At 64.1% G+C, this 14,918-nt stretch overlaps 4 non-coding genes across 4 annotated transcripts; all 4 read right to left on the bottom strand.

Annotated features, from left to right (window-relative positions):
* Positions 1 to 1,875: 1,875 nt before the first annotated feature.
* On the bottom strand, positions 1,876 to 1,994 carry LOC136162069 (5S ribosomal RNA). The gene has a single exon (XR_010661920.1). It is a non-coding gene; the product is annotated as a 5S ribosomal RNA (ribosomal RNA).
* Positions 1,995 to 5,616: 3,622 nt separating this feature from the next.
* Positions 5,617 to 5,735, bottom strand: LOC136162081 (5S ribosomal RNA). Its single transcript, XR_010661931.1, has one exon. It is a non-coding gene; the product is annotated as a 5S ribosomal RNA (ribosomal RNA).
* A 3,608-nt stretch (positions 5,736 to 9,343) lies between these two features.
* On the bottom strand, positions 9,344 to 9,462 carry LOC136162093 (5S ribosomal RNA). Its single transcript, XR_010661942.1, has one exon. It is a non-coding gene; the product is annotated as a 5S ribosomal RNA (ribosomal RNA).
* Positions 9,463 to 13,074: 3,612 nt separating this feature from the next.
* LOC136162104 (5S ribosomal RNA) lies at positions 13,075 to 13,193 on the bottom strand. Its single transcript, XR_010661953.1, has one exon. It is a non-coding gene; the product is annotated as a 5S ribosomal RNA (ribosomal RNA).
* Positions 13,194 to 14,918: the final 1,725 nt, after the last annotated feature.

The raw sequence follows: 14,918 nt of genomic DNA on the forward strand, positions 1-14,918 counted from the left end.
CTTTTGTTGCAGAACCTTTCCCTCGAAAGTGAAGGAACCTGTGTCTGCACAGGCACTAATGCTCTTGGAAAGGCAATAGCAATTCCGTCCTCCACTAGCTTGGTAAGCACCAAGTCCTTGTTGTCTTCAAGTGCTTCCCATAATACGTGCAAAGTAGGACCCGGTTTTGTGGAGTCTGGAGTCAAGGAGTTTACAAGTGGACGTTATATGACTTTCACCATTGCTGTCACTGCCCACTTACAAACCGCCTCTAAATTTAACCCTCTGTCTTACCTGTTCTTCTCTCACAAGGCTGTGACTGCCTTGCTGCTGCTTCTCTGCCTAAGAATCCACAATGAGATATTAACTTTCTGCCCAGAATCAAGATCCTTCATACTCTGCCTCCGTGTGCATGCTTCTGTGCCACGTTGATTCAGTCCTGTCTGACTGTTTGTGACCCCATGGGCTGTAGCCCGCCAGGCTCCGCTTACTGTAGCATCCTCGAGGCAAGCATACTGAAGTAGGTTGTCATGTCGTTCTCCAGGGGATCTTCCCAACCCAGGTATCAAACCCACATCTCCTTCATCCCCTGCGTTGGCAGACAGGTTCTTTACTGCTAGCACCACCTGGGAAGCCCATTCTGGCTCTACATCTCCTTCATTTATAACTAAACTCTGTTCTAGGCAACGCAGTTTCCCGCACTGTGATCCAACACCACACACACACACACACACACACACACACAGCTTCCCACCCTGTGATCCAACACCAGACACACACACACACACACACACACACACACACACAGCTTCCCACCCTGTGATCCAACACCACACACACACACACACACACACAGAGACAGAGAGAGGGAGGGAGACACAGCGACTGACGGACAGAAAACGGGAGGCAGACACCGGAGGAGGATGGCATCCGATCCGAGCCAGACACAGTGGCACAGTCCCTGACGCACATCAGACAGAGGCCAGGCGGAAGAAGCAGCTGCCCCAAGGGACGGGGCGTCAGCCTTGGGCCCGGGCCCCAGCTGGACGCGGTGCCCTGGGGCTGGCAGAGCCCCGTGGGGTCCCCAAGACGTCTTTGGCAGCCGAGGTCTCAAAGGTCCCCTTCGGCTTGGCTACCTGAGGCAAGACCCAGCCCCCGCCCAAAGGCCAGAGGGTGAGTGTGTGAGAGTGTGTGTGTGAGTGTGTCAGTGGGCAAGGGTGTGGGCGGGCCGACTGGGGTCCGGGGGGATACCCAGATTGGAGGGCCGAGGGTGTGGAGGCCGTGGGTTGTTGGGAAGCCTGTGTGGTCCTCTTGCGGTTTCTCTCTCCCTCTTTCTCCATCTCCCTTACCTGTGGTCCCTGGCTCCTGACCTGCCTCGGCGGCGGGCTGGGTGTGTGGGTGTGTGTGTGTGGGGGGGTGTGTCTGCGTGTGTGTGTGTGTGTGTGAGCCCGCGGGAGAGCACGCGCTGTCGCGTGCGAGGATGGCACTAGGGTTGTGGGTGGGGCTGGGGCGTGGGGCAGCCCCCGGGATGGACTGAGGCTTGCCTAGGGAGCCCCAGACGGAGACCGGGAGGTCATGTGGTTTTTGGAAGCCGAAAGCGGAGGGGCTCTCGGGCCGCGCGGAGGCAGCCCAGGTCTGTGGCGGGCATCGGGCCCCCTAACCCCCACCCCCACCCCCCGGCCCCGGTCTCCCACCCGGGGAGGGGCTGTGGCCGCGGGGATCCAAGAGTTGGCACGCTGCTGCTGCCTGCGAGGGCCGCCGGCTGGAAGGCAGGCGACGGACGGCTGTGAGCGCGCTGGGGTGCAAGGGGCCAGGGGCTGGTGGGGCTTGCGGTGCAGGGCCACGCCGGGGCTGGGGGAGGTGTGGGGCGGGGGCTAAAGGAGAGGGGAGGCAAAAAGCCTACAGCACCCGGTATTCCCAGGCGGTCTCCCATCCAAGTACTAACCAGGCCCGACCCTGCTTAGCTTCCGAGATCAGACGAGATCGGGCGCGTTCAGGGTGGTATGGCCGTAGACGGAGGCGGCTGCCTCCAGGCTCCCTAAGAGCCCTGCGCCGCGCCTCCCTTTCGCTGTGCCCTGCCTGCCGGTCGGGCCAGCCGGCCGCACCTCTCCACGGGCCGCGCGCTGTACCTGAGCCGGTCGACCCGCCACCGCACTCCGGCACGCCGCCCCGCCCCCGCACACCATCACCCCCTGCCAGCACCCGCCTGGCCCTCCGGGCTCCCGGGACCCCCCAGCCGCAGTCCCGGCGTGCGTGCGTGCGTGCGTCCGTGCGGGGGCGGGAGGGGCGCGGAGGTCTCGGCGCTCTCCCACCCCGGGCCTCTGCAGGCCCGCCCCGGGCTGGGCGGCGCCCCCACCCCCATCCCGTCGTCCGCTGCACAGGGCCAGGTTGCCCCGGAGGTCTCCGGCTTCCGGGCCCGCCGCTGCCCGCCGCCGCCCGCCGCCCGGGGACCTCTGAGCCTCCTCTGGGCCTCCTGCGCAGCCCAGCCGGGGCCCTGAGCGCCCATCCTGCCCGGCACCTGCCCGGTGCCCAAACCCACGGGGAGCCAGCAGCGCGGTCGACAGCAGAGCGTCAGCCCCGCCCCTTCGGCCGAACGAGGCCCCACTTGCCTCCACGCCGCCAGCCAAGCACAGGACCTTCCTGAGAGAGCACACGGGCGACAGACAGGCAGCCACACGGACGGACACACAGACACTCGCACGCGCCCACGCCAGCTGAGACAAGCCGGCCGGGGCAAGCTCGTCAGCCAGAGCCAGAGCCCCAGCAACCTGTGAGAGGCCGGGGCCAGAGGAAGCGACGGGAGGCCGCGTGTCAGGAGATACAGAGACAGAAAGGGACGGAGCTTCAGAGACAAGACTCGAGGACGGCCGAGAGGGAGATGCAGGCAGGCAGGCAGGCAGGCAGACGGGCGCGCGCGCGCAGACACACACACACACACACACACACACACACACACACACAGAGGGAGACACAGAGACTGACGGACAGAAAACGGCAGGCAGACACGGGAGAGAGGATGGCATCCGATCCGAGCCAGACACAGTGGCACAGGCCCTGACACACCTCAGAGAGAGGCCAGGCGGAAGAAGCAGCTGCCCCAAGGGAGCGGGGCGTCAGCCTCGGGCCGGGCCCCAGCTGGACGCGGCGCCCTGGGGCTGGCAGAGCCCCGTGGGGTCCCCAAGACGTCTTGGCAGCCGAGGTCTCAAAGGTTCCCTTCGGCTTGGCTACCTGAGGCAAGACCCAGCCCCCGTGCAAAGGCCAGAGAGTGAGTGTATGGGAGTGTGTGTGTGAGTGTGTCAGTGGGCAAGGGTGTGGGCGGGCCGACTGGGGTGCGGGGGGATACCCAGAATGGAGGGGGGAAGGGTGTGGAGCCGGGGGGTGGGGGTAGGGGTGGGGTTGCATATCATGTGGAGTCCAAGCATACCGGACGGTCATCTCGTTTCTTGCAATCCGAATGCGGAGTGGCCCTCCGGCCTGCGTTGGGAGTCGGGGCCCCGGTCATCCTCCCGCAGAGGGGCTATGGCCGTGGCGATCCAAAAGGTGGCACGCTGCTACCCGCCATGGCCGCTGACTGACTGACTGACTGGCTGGCTGGCTGGCCAAAGGCCCTGTTGGCTGGAAGATAGGCTACGGCTTGACGGCTTTCCGGTCATATCTGTTCTTATTCCAGGGGTGGGCCTCATCCTAATGTTACTTGGTTGATGATAGGAGAATCTCTGAGTGACAATATTTCCTTGCTTTTCAATGGATCCCTTTTGTTGCAGAACCTTTCCCTCGAAAGTGAAGGAACCTGTGTCTGCACAGGCACTAATGCTCTTGGAAAGGCAATAGCAATTCCGTCCTCCACTAGCTTGGTAAGCACCAAGTCCTTGTTGTCTTCAAGTGCTTCCCATAATACGTGCAAAGTAGGACCCGGTTTTGTGGAGTCTGGAGTCAAGGAGTTTACAAGTGGACGTTATATGACTTTCACCATTGCTGTCACTGCCCACTTACAAACCGCCTCTAAATTTAACCCTCTGTCTTACCTGTTCTTCTCTCACAAGGCTGTGACTGCCTTGCTGCTGCTTCTCTGCCTAAGAATCCACAATGAGATATTAACTTTCTGCCCAGAATCAAGATCCTTCATACTCTGCCTCCGTGTGCATGCTTCTGTGCCACGTTGATTCAGTCCTGTCTGACTGTTTGTGACCCCATGGGCTGTAGCCCGCCAGGCTCCGCTTACTGTAGCATCCTCGAGGCAAGCATACTGAAGTAGGTTGTCATGTCGTTCTCCAGGGGATCTTCCCAACCCAGGTATCAAACCCACATCTCCTTCATCCCCTGCGTTGGCAGACAGGTTCTTTACTGCTAGCACCACCTGGGAAGCCCATTCTGGCTCTACATCTCCTTCATTTATAACTAAACTCTGTTCTAGGCAACGCAGTTTCCCGCACTGTGATCCAACACCACACACACACACACACACACACACACAGCTTCCCACCCTGTGATCCAACACCAGACACACACACACACACACACACACACACACACACACACAGCTTCCCACCCTGTGATCCAACACCACACACACACACACACACACACAGAGACAGAGAGAGGGAGGGAGACACAGCGACTGACGGACAGAAAACGGGAGGCAGACACCGGAGGAGGATGGCATCCGATCCGAGCCAGACACAGTGGCACAGTCCCTGACGCACATCAGACAGAGGCCAGGCGGAAGAAGCAGCTGCCCCAAGGGACGGGGCGTCAGCCTTGGGCCCGGGCCCCAGCTGGACGCGGTGCCCTGGGGCTGGCAGAGCCCCGTGGGGTCCCCAAGACGTCTTTGGCAGCCGAGGTCTCAAAGGTCCCCTTCGGCTTGGCTACCTGAGGCAAGACCCAGCCCCCGCCCAAAGGCCAGAGGGTGAGTGTGTGAGAGTGTGTGTGTGAGTGTGTCAGTGGGCAAGGGTGTGGGCGGGCCGACTGGGGTCCGGGGGGATACCCAGATTGGAGGGCCGAGGGTGTGGAGGCCGTGGGTTGTTGGGAAGCCTGTGTGGTCCTCTTGCGGTTTCTCTCTCCCTCTTTCTCCATCTCCCTTACCTGTGGTCCCTGGCTCCTGACCTGCCTCGGCGGCAGGCTGGGTGTGTGGGTGTGTGTGTGTGGGGGGGTGTGTCTGCGTGTGTGTGTGTGTGTGTGTGAGCCCGCGGGAGAGCACGCGCTGTCGCGTGCGAGGATGGCACTAGGGTTGTGGGTGGGGCTGGGGCGTGGGGCAGCCCCCGGGATGGACTGAGGCTTGCCTAGGGAGCCCCAGACGGAGACCGGGAGGTCATGTGGTTTTTGGAAGCCGAAAGCGGAGGGGCTCTCGGGCCGCGCGGAGGCAGCCCAGGTCTGTGGCGGGCATCGGGCCCCCTAACCCCCACCCCCACCCCCACCCCCCGGCCCCGGTCTCCCACCCGGGGAGGGGCTGTGGCCGCGGGGATCCAAGAGTTGGCACGCTGCTGCTGCCTGCGAGGGCCGCCGGCTGGAAGGCAGGCGACGGACGGCTGTGAGCGCGCTGGGGTGCAAGGGGCCAGGGGCTGGTGGGGCTTGCGGTGCAGGGCCACGCCGGGGCTGGGGGAGGTGTGGGGCGGGGGCTAAAGGAGAGGGGAGGCAAAAAGCCTACAGCACCCGGTATTCCCAGGCGGTCTCCCATCCAAGTACTAACCAGGCCCGACCCTGCTTAGCTTCCGAGATCAGACGAGATCGGGCGCGTTCAGGGTGGTATGGCCGTAGACGGAGGCGGCTGCCTCCAGGCTCCCTAAGAGCCCTGCGCCGCGCCTCCCTTTCGCTGTGCCCTGCCTGCCGGTCGGGCCAGCCGGCCGCACCTCTCCACGGGCCGCGCGCTGTACCTGAGCCGGTCGACCCGCCACCGCACTCCGGCACGCCGCCCCGCCCCCGCACACCATCACCCCCTGCCAGCACCCGCCTGGCCCTCCGGGCTCCCGGGACCCCCCAGCCGCAGTCCCGGCGTGCGTGCGTGCGTGCGTCCGTGCGGGGGCGGGAGGGGCGCGGAGGTCTAGGCGCTCTCCTACCCCGGGCCTCTGCAGGCCCGCCCCGGGCTGGGCGGCGCCCCCACCCCCATCCCGTCGTCCGCTGCACAGGGCCAGGTTGCCCCGGAGGTCTCCGGCTTCCGGGCCCGCCGCTGCCCGCCGCCGCCCGCCGCCCGGGGACCTCTGAGCCTCCTCTGGGCCTCCTGCGCAGCCCAGCCGGGGCCCTGAGCGCCCATCCTGCCCGGCACCTGCCCGGTGCCCAAACCCACGGGGAGCCAGCAGCGCGGTCGACAGCAGAGCGTCAGCCCCGCCCCTTCGGCCGAACGAGGCCCCACTTGCCTCCACGCCGCCAGCCAAGCACAGGACCTTCCTGAGAGAGCACACGGGCGACAGACAGGCAGCCACACGGACGGACACACAGACACTCGCACGCGCCCACGCCAGCTGAGACAAGCCGGCCGGGGCAAGCTCGTCAGCCAGAGCCAGAGCCCCAGCAACCTGTGAGAGGCCGGGGCCAGAGGAAGCGACGGGAGGCCGCGTGTCAGGAGATACAGAGACAGAAAGGGACGGAGCTTCAGAGACAAGACTCGAGGACGGCCGAGAGGGAGATGCAGGCAGGCAGGCAGGCAGGCAGACGGGCGCGCGCGCGCAGACACACACACACACACACACACACACACACAGAGGGAGACACAGAGACTGACGGACAGAAAACGGCAGGCAGACACGGGAGAGAGGATGGCATCCGATCCGAGCCAGACACAGTGGCACAGTCCCTGACACACCTCAGAGAGAGGCCAGGCGGAAGAAGCAGCTGCCCCAAGGGAGCGGGGCGTCAGCCTCGGGCCGGGTCCCAGCTGGACGCGGCGCCCTGGGGCTGGCAGAGCCCCGTGGGGTCCCCAAGACGTCTTGGCAGCCGAGGTCTCAAAGGTTCCCTTCGGCTTGGCTACCTGAGGCAAGACCCAGCCCCCGTGCAAAGGCCAGAGAGTGAGTGTATGGGAGTGTGTGTGTGAGTGTGTCAGTGGGCAAGGGTGTGGGCGGGCCGACTGGGGTGCGGGGGGATACCCAGAATGGAGGGGGGAAGGGTGTGGAGCCGGGGGGTGGGGGTAGGGGTGGGGTTGCATATCATGTGGAGTCCAAGCATACCGGACGGTCATCTCGTTTCTTGCAATCTGAATGCGGAGTGGCCCTCCGGCCTGCGTTGGGAGTCGGGGCCCCGGTCATCCTCCCGCAGAGGGGCTATGGCCGTGGCGATCCAAAAGGTGGCACGCTGCTACCCGCCATGGCCGCTGACTGACTGACTGACTGGCTGGCTGGCTGGCCAAAGGCCCTGTTGGCTGGAAGATAGGCTACGGCTTGACGGCTTTCCGGTCATATCTGTTCTTATTCCAGGGGTGGGCCTCATCCTAATGTTACTTGGTTGATGATAGGAGAATCTCTGAGTGACAATATTTCCTTGCTTTTCAATGGATCCCTTTTGTTGCAGAACCTTTCCCTCGAAAGTGAAGGAACCTGTGTCTGCACAGGCACTAATGCTCTTGGAAAGGCAATAGCAATTCCGTCCTCCACTAGCTTGGTAAGCACCAAGTCCTTGTTGTCTTCAAGTGCTTCCCATAATACGTGCAAAGTAGGACCCGGTTTTGTGGAGTCTGGAGTCAAGGAGTTTACAAGTGGACGTTATATGACTTTCACCATTGCTGTCACTGCCCACTTACAAACCGCCTCTAAATTTAACCCTCTGTCTTACCTGTTCTTCTCTCACAAGGCTGTGACTGCCTTGCTGCTGCTTCTCTGCCTAAGAATCCACAATGAGATATTAACTTTCTGCCCAGAATCAAGATCCTTCATACTCTGCCTCCGTGTGCATGCTTCTGTGCCACGTTGATTCAGTCCTGTCTGACTGTTTGTGACCCCATGGGCTGTAGCCCGCCAGGCTCCGCTTACTGTAGCATCCTCGAGGCAAGCATACTGAAGTAGGTTGTCATGTCGTTCTCCAGGGGATCTTCCCAACCCAGGTATCAAACCCACATCTCCTTCATCCCCTGCGTTGGCAGACAGGTTCTTTACTGCTAGCACCACCTGGGAAGCCCATTCTGGCTCTACATCTCCTTCATTTATAACTAAACTCTGTTCTAGGCAACGCAGTTTCCCGCACTGTGATCCAACACCACACACACACACACACACACACACACAGCTTCCCACCCTGTGATCCAACACCAGACACACACACACACACACACACACACACACACACAGCTTCCCACCCTGTGATCCAACACCACACACACACACACACACACACAGAGACAGAGAGAGGGAGGGAGACACAGCGACTGACGGACAGAAAACGGGAGGCAGACACCGGAGGAGGATGGCATCCGATCCGAGCCAGACACAGTGGCACAGTCCCTGACGCACATCAGACAGAGGCCAGGCGGAAGAAGCAGCTGCCCCAAGGGACGGGGCGTCAGCCTTGGGCCCGGGCCCCAGCTGGACGCGGTGCCCTGGGGCTGGCAGAGCCCCGTGGGGTCCCCAAGACGTCTTTGGCAGCCGAGGTCTCAAAGGTCCCCTTCGGCTTGGCTACCTGAGGCAAGACCCAGCCCCCGCCCAAAGGCCAGAGGGTGAGTGTGTGAGAGTGTGTGTGTGAGTGTGTCAGTGGGCAAGGGTGTGGGCGGGCCGACTGGGGTCCGGGGGGATACCCAGATTGGAGGGCCGAGGGTGTGGAGGCCGTGGGTTGTTGGGAAGCCTGTGTGGTCCTCTTGCGGTTTCTCTCTCCCTCTTTCTCCATCTCCCTTACCTGTGGTCCCTGGCTCCTGACCTGCCTCGGCGGCGGGCTGGGTGTGTGGGTGTGTGTGTGTGGGGGGGTGTGTCTGCGTGTGTGTGTGTGTGTGTGAGCCCGCGGGAGAGCACGCGCTGTCGCGTGCGAGGATGGCACTAGGGTTGTGGGTGGGGCTGGGGCGTGGGGCAGCCCCCGGGATGGACTGAGGCTTGCCTAGGGAGCCCCAGACGGAGACCGGGAGGTCATGTGGTTTTTGGAAGCCGAAAGCGGAGGGGCTCTCGGGCCGCGCGGAGGCAGCCCAGGTCTGTGGCGGGCATCGGGCCCCCTAACCCCCACCCCCACCCCCACCCCCCGGCCCCGGTCTCCCACCCGGGGAGGGGCTGTGGCCGCGGGGATCCAAGAGTTGGCACGCTGCTGCTGCCTGCGAGGGCCGCCGGCTGGAAGGCAGGCGACGGACGGCTGTGAGCGCGCTGGGGTGCAAGGGGCCAGGGGCTGGTGGGGCTTGCGGTGCAGGGCCACGCCGGGGCTGGGGGAGGTGTGGGGCGGGGGCTAAAGGAGAGGGGAGGCAAAAAGCCTACAGCACCCGGTATTCCCAGGCGGTCTCCCATCCAAGTACTAACCAGGCCCGACCCTGCTTAGCTTCCGAGATCAGACGAGATCGGGCGCGTTCAGGGTGGTATGGCCGTAGACGGAGGCGGCTGCCTCCAGGCTCCCTAAGAGCCCTGCGCCGCGCCTCCCTTTCGCTGTGCCCTGCCTGCCGGTCGGGCCAGCCGGCCGCACCTCTCCACGGGCCGCGCGCTGTACCTGAGCCGGTCGACCCGCCACCGCACTCCGGCACGCCGCCCCGCCCCCGCACACCATCACCCCCTGCCAGCACCCGCCTGGCCCTCCGGGCTCCCGGGACCCCCCAGCCGCAGTCCCGGCGTGCGTGCGTGCGTGCGTCCGTGCGGGGGCGGGAGGGGCGCGGAGGTCTCGGCGCTCTCCCACCCCGGGCCTCTGCAGGCCCGCCCCGGGCTGGGCGGCGCCCCCACCCCCATCCCGTCGTCCGCTGCACAGGGCCAGGTTGCCCCGGAGGTCTCCGGCTTCCGGGCCCGCCGCTGCCCGCCGCCGCCCGCCGCCCGGGGACCTCTGAGCCTCCTCTGGGCCTCCTGCGCAGCCCAGCCGGGGCCCTGAGCGCCCATCCTGCCCGGCACCTGCCCGGTGCCCAAACCCACGGGGAGCCAGCAGCGCGGTCGACAGCAGAGCGTCAGCCCCGCCCCTTCGGCCGAACGAGGCCCCACTTGCCTCCACGCCGCCAGCCAAGCACAGGACCTTCCTGAGAGAGCACACGGGCGACAGACAGGCAGCCACACGGACGGACACACAGACACTCGCACGCGCCCACGCCAGCTGAGACAAGCCGGCCGGGGCAAGCTCGTCAGCCAGAGCCAGAGCCCCAGCAACCTGTGAGAGGCCGGGGCCAGAGGAAGCGACGGGAGGCCGCGTGTCAGGAGATACAGAGACAGAAAGGGACGGAGCTTCAGAGACAAGACTCGAGGACGGCCGAGAGGGAGATGCAGGCAGGCAGGCAGGCAGGCAGACGGGCGCGCGCGCGCAGACACACACACACACACACACACACACACACAGAGGGAGACACAGAGACTGACGGACAGAAAACGGCAGGCAGACACGGGAGAGAGGATGGCATCCGATCCGAGCCAGACACAGTGGCACAGTCCCTGACACACCTCAGAGAGAGGCCAGGCGGAAGAAGCAGCTGCCCCAAGGGAGCGGGGCGTCAGCCTCGGGCCGGGCCCCAGCTGGACGCGGCGCCCTGGGGCTGGCAGAGCCCCGTGGGGTCCCCAAGACGTCTTGGCAGCCGAGGTCTCAAAGGTTCCCTTCGGCTTGGCTACCTGAGGCAAGACCCAGCCCCCGTGCAAAGGCCAGAGAGTGAGTGTATGGGAGTGTGTGTGTGAGTGTGTCAGTGGGCAAGGGTGTGGGCGGGCCGACTGGGGTGCGGGGGGATACCCAGAATGGAGGGGGGAAGGGTGTGGAGCCGGGGGGTGGGGGTAGGGGTGGGGTTGCATATCATGTGGAGTCCAAGCATACCGGACGGTCATCTCGTTTCTTGCAATCCGAATGCGGAGTGGCCCTCCGGCCTGCGTTGGGAGTCGGGGCCCCGGTCATCCTCCCGCAGAGGGGCTATGGCCGTGGCGATCCAAAAGGTGGCACGCTGCTACCCGCCATGGCCGCTGACTGACTGACTGACTGGCTGGCTGGCTGGCCAAAGGCCCTGTTGGCTGGAAGATAGGCTACGGCTTGACGGCTTTCCGGTCATATCTGTTCTTATTCCAGGGGTGGGCCTCATCCTAATGTTACTTGGTTGATGATAGGAGAATCTCTGAGTGACAATATTTCCTTGCTTTTCAATGGATCCCTTTTGTTGCAGAACCTTTCCCTCGAAAGTGAAGGAACCTGTGTCTGCACAGGCACTAATGCTCTTGGAAAGGCAATAGCAATTCCGTCCTCCACTAGCTTGGTAAGCACCAAGTCCTTGTTGTCTTCAAGTGCTTCCCATAATACGTGCAAAGTAGGACCCGGTTTTGTGGAGTCTGGAGTCAAGGAGTTTACAAGTGGACGTTATATGACTTTCACCATTGCTGTCACTGCCCACTTACAAACCGCCTCTAAATTTAACCCTCTGTCTTACCTGTTCTTCTCTCACAAGGCTGTGACTGCCTTGCTGCTGCTTCTCTGCCTAAGAATCCACAATGAGATATTAACTTTCTGCCCAGAATCAAGATCCTTCATACTCTGCCTCCGTGTGCATGCTTCTGTGCCACGTTGATTCAGTCCTGTCTGACTGTTTGTGACCCCATGGGCTGTAGCCCGCCAGGCTCCGCTTACTGTAGCATCCTCGAGGCAAGCATACTGAAGTAGGTTGTCATGTCGTTCTCCAGGGGATCTTCCCAACCCAGGTATCAAACCCACATCTCCTTCATCCCCTGCGTTGGCAGACAGGTTCTTTACTGCTAGCACCACCTGGGAAGCCCATTCTGGCTCTACATCTCCTTCATTTATAACTAAACTCTGTTCTAGGCAACGCAGTTTCCCGCACTGTGATCCAACACCACACACACACACACACACACACACAGCTTCCCACCCTGTGATCCAACACCAGACACACACACACACACACACACACACACACACACACACACAGCTTCCCACCCTGTGATCCAACACCACACACACACACACACACACACAGAGACAGAGAGAGGGAGGGAGACACAGCGACTGACGGACAGAAAACGGGAGGCAGACACCGGAGGAGGATGGCATCCGATCCGAGCCAGACACAGTGGCACAGTCCCTGACGCACATCAGACAGAGGCCAGGCGGAAGAAGCAGCTGCCCCAAGGGACGGGGCGTCAGCCTTGGGCCCGGGCCCCAGCTGGACGCGGTGCCCTGGGGCTGGCAGAGCCCCGTGGGGTCCCCAAGACGTCTTTGGCAGCCGAGGTCTCAAAGGTCCCCTTCGGCTTGGCTACCTGAGGCAAGACCCAGCCCCCGCCCAAAGGCCAGAGGGTGAGTGTGTGAGAGTGTGTGTGTGAGTGTGTCAGTGGGCAAGGGTGTGGGCGGGCCGACTGGGGTCCGGGGGGATACCCAGATTGGAGGGCCGAGGGTGTGGAGGCCGTGGGTTGTTGGGAAGCCTGTGTGGTCCTCTTGCGGTTTCTCTCTCCCTCTTTCTCCATCTCCCTTACCTGTGGTCCCTGGCTCCTGACCTGCCTCGGCGGCGGGCTGGGTGTGTGGGTGTGTGTGTGTGGGGGGGTGTGTCTGCGTGTGTGTGTGTGTGTGTGAGCCCGCGGGAGAGCACGCGCTGTCGCGTGCGAGGATGGCACTAGGGTTGTGGGTGGGGCTGGGGCGTGGGGCAGCCCCCGGGATGGACTGAGGCTTGCCTAGGGAGCCCCAGACGGAGACCGGGAGGTCATGTGGTTTTTGGAAGCCGAAAGCGGAGGGGCTCTCGGGCCGCGCGGAGGCAGCCCAGGTCTGTGGCGGGCATCGGGCCCCCTAACCCCCACCCCCACCCCCACCCCCCGGCCCCGGTCTCCCACCCGGGGAGGGGCTGTGGCCGCGGGGATCCAAGAGTTGGCACGCTGCTGCTGCCTGCGAGGGCCGCCGGCTGCAAGGCAGGCGACGGACGGCTGTGAGCGCGCTGGGGTGCAAGGGGCCAGGGGCTGGTGGGGCTTGCGGTGCAGGGCCACGCCGGGGCTGGGGGAGGTGTGGGGCGGGGGCTAAAGGAGAGGGGAGGCAAAAAGCCTACAGCACCCGGTATTCCCAGGCGGTCTCCCATCCAAGTACTAACCAGGCCCGACCCTGCTTAGCTTCCGAGATCAGACGAGATCGGGCGCGTTCAGGGTGGTATGGCCGTAGACGGAGGCGGCTGCCTCCAGGCTCCCTAAGAGCCCTGCGCCGCGCCTCCCTTTCGCTGTGCCCTGCCTGCCGGTCGGGCCAGCCGGCCGCACCTCTCCACGGGCCGCGCGCTGTACCTGAGCCGGTCGACCCGCCACCGCACTCCGGCACGCCGCCCCGCCCCCGCACACCATCACCCCCTGCCAGCACCCGCCTGGCCCTCCGGGCTCCCGGGACCCCCCAGCCGCAGTCCCGGCGTGCGTGCGTGCGTGCGTCCGTGCGGGGGCGGGAGGGGCGCGGAGGTCTCGGCGCTCTCCCACCCCGGGCCTCTGCAGGCCCGCCCCGGGCTGGGCGGCGCCCCCACCCCCATCCCGTCGTCCGCTGCACAGGGCCAGGTTGCCCCGGAGGTCTCCGGCTTCCGGGCCCGCCGCTGCCCGCCGCCGCCCGCCGCCCGGGGACCTCTGAGCCTCCTCTGGGCCTCCTGCGCAGCCCAGCCGGGGCCCTGAGCGCCCATCCTGCCCGGCACCTGCCCGGTGCCCAAACCCACGGGGAGCCAGCAGCGCGGTCGACAGCAGAGCGTCAGCCCCGCCCCTTCGGCCGAACGAGGCCCCACTTGCCTCCACGCCGCCAGCCAAGCACAGGACCTTCCTGAGAGAGCACACGGGCGACAGACAGGCAGCCACACGGACGGACACACAGACACTCGCACGCGCCCACGCCAGCTGAGACAAGCCGGCCGGGGCAAGCTCGTCAGCCAGAGCCAGAGCCCCAGCAACCTGTGAGAGGCCGGGGCCAGAGGAAGCGACGGGAGGCCGCGTGTCAGGAGATACAGAGACAGAAAGGGACGGAGCTTCAGAGACAAGACTCGAGGACGGCCGAGAGGGAGATGCAGGCAGGCAGGCAGGCAGGCAGACGGGCGCGCGCGCGCAGACACACACACACACACACACACACACACACACACACACAGAGGGAGACACAGAGACTGACGGACAGAAAACGGCAGGCAGACACGGGAGAGAGGATGGCATCCGATCCGAGCCAGACACAGTGGCACAGTCCCTGACACACCTCAGAGAGAGGCCAGGCGGAAGAAGCAGCTGCCCCAAGGGAGCGGGGCGTCAGCCTCGGGCCGGGCCCCAGCTGGACGCGGCGCCCTGGGGCTGGCAGAGCCCCGTGGGGTCCCCAAGACGTCTTGGCAGCCGAGGTCTCAAAGGTTCCCTTCGGCTTGGCTACCTGAGGCAAGACCCAGCCCCCGTGCAAAGGCCAGAGAGTGAGTGTATGGGAGTGTGTGTGTGAGTGTGTCAGTGGGCAAGGGTGTGGGCGGGCCGACTGGGGTGCGGGGGGATACCCAGAATGGAGGGGGGAAGGGTGTGGAGCCGGGGGGTGGGGGTAGGGGTGGGGTTGCATATCATGTGGAGTCCAAGCATACCGGACGGTCATCTCGTTTCTTGCAATCCGAATGCGGAGTGGCCCTCCGGCCTGCGTTGGGAGTCGGGGCCCCGGTCATCCTCCCGCAGAGGGGCTATGGCCGTGGCGATCCAAAAGGTGGCACGCTGCTACCCGCCATGGCCGCTGACTGACTGACTGACTGGCTGGCTGGCTGGCCAAAGGCCCTGTTGGCTGGAAGATAGGCTACGGCTTGACGGCTTTCCGGTCATATCTGTTCTTATTCCAGGGGTGGGCCTCATCCTAATGTTACTTGGTTGATGATAGGAGAATCTCTGAGTGACAATATTTCCTTGCTT

Source organism: Muntiacus reevesi, chromosome 2, assembly GCF_963930625.1.
Source record: "Muntiacus reevesi chromosome 2, mMunRee1.1, whole genome shotgun sequence".
NCBI lineage: Eukaryota > Metazoa > Chordata > Mammalia > Artiodactyla > Cervidae > Muntiacus > Muntiacus reevesi.